The 1,375-nt window shown below is 34.5% G+C and overlaps 1 long non-coding RNA gene across 1 annotated transcript; it reads right to left on the bottom strand.

Annotated features, from left to right (window-relative positions):
- Positions 1–748: 748 nt before the first annotated feature.
- LOC149527801 (uncharacterized) lies at positions 749–1,222 on the bottom strand. Its single transcript, XR_016352136.1, has 3 exons — positions 1,152–1,222; positions 987–1,076; positions 749–913 (listed from the first exon to the last, which is right to left on the bottom strand). It is a non-coding gene; the product is annotated as an uncharacterized LOC149527801 (long non-coding RNA).
- Between the last annotated feature and the right edge of the window lie 153 nt (positions 1,223–1,375).

The following is a 1,375-nucleotide window of genomic DNA, read 5'->3' as shown; positions in this document are numbered from 1 at the left end:
ACCATGTCTAACAGTCCGTCAGTGACCCAAAGATTCTTTAGCTAGAGCTCACTTGTGCACAAGGGCCACATTTAACCGAAGTGACAATCGACCTACTCTCGAATCTCTCGGTTTGATAAAAACATTTAAAAGCCAACTCGGGTTTTCAAAGGATCATTTCAAATCATTTTCAAAATACTGATCATGGTAGCATATTAAAACCCCTTTTTGTAACACTTTGCAATGTAAAATCTTTTGCATGAGGTTTAGATGTCAAATCAGCATGGTGAGTATGAAATTCATTCATGAATGCAAATCACACAATCAATAAGGCACATTTTGATATAAATTGTATTGAAAAGCTTGTTTCTCGATTTTAAAATCTTTTACAAATATAACTATACATATATATAGTCAAAACACTTTCAAACTTTAAGGCATTCACAATCTCCTAGCATTTTTACCAGCTCATGCTTTCCACAATTTTTGCGCTTAAGGTAAACCAACATGTGTATATATATATATATATATATATATGATAAAAGAAATTTTAAAATGGACACCCCTTACTTATCGTACAATAGCGAGACGCTACATTGTTATTGATTCAAGTGCGTATCTAACTAATTTCTACTTGTCGATTTCTCGTTATCTCGTCCGTCATTGCACCACGACAAACTTTTCTTGCTTACACTCCCTAGCAACCCTTCAAACCCAATACATTTAATTGTACTCATAAATGACAGCATATCAACCAATAATCCTTAACTAAATCTCATAGTTTTTATCAACATTACTCACAAGCATTTATCATACAATCCATACACTTTAACCAACCAAAGCTTATTGTAGACACTTTGCATGCTTACCTCTCGATTCAAGCTTGAATTTTCAAATATGATTCACAACTTCCTCACATCTATGGCCACCTTTGCTGCCACAAACATAATCAATCAAAATATATCTCATTTTTCATTCTACTTATGATTTTAAGACTAAACACTTACCCATTGCTTATTTAGCTCCAAAATCACCATGCATTCCAAGATCTACCTACATGCCATGCCTCTGGTCCTTTGAATCTTTGTAGATTCTTGCTACCACAAACAAAATCTCACATTACAATTGATTTACAAAGCATGCATTTTAAGCAAAATGACAAATCTTTTTACCTTCCTTGTCTCGGGTTCACTAGGTCAAACCTTCACTTTCTCTTTTCTTCTTTCTCCTCTCTCCCCTTCTTCCTTTCTTCCTTTGGTTCCTAGCCAAATCTCTCTTTTTCTTTCACAAAGGTTCAGTTTTTCTTAAGACAAAGCCATTTGGTTGGCTATTTCTTTGGTGTAGGCGAACATCACAAGGTTAACTTGTGAAAGCTTTCTTTTTCTTCTCTAATGGG

This window comes from Theobroma umbraticum, unplaced genomic scaffold (genome assembly GCF_002168275.2).
Source record: "Theobroma umbraticum cultivar Fairchild unplaced genomic scaffold, ASM216827v3 scaffold_30.0, whole genome shotgun sequence".
NCBI classification, from domain to species: Eukaryota; Viridiplantae; Streptophyta; class Magnoliopsida; order Malvales; family Malvaceae; genus Theobroma; species Theobroma umbraticum.
The sequence above is the reverse complement of the archived record's forward strand: the minus strand, read 5'-3'. Positions and strand labels throughout refer to the sequence as shown.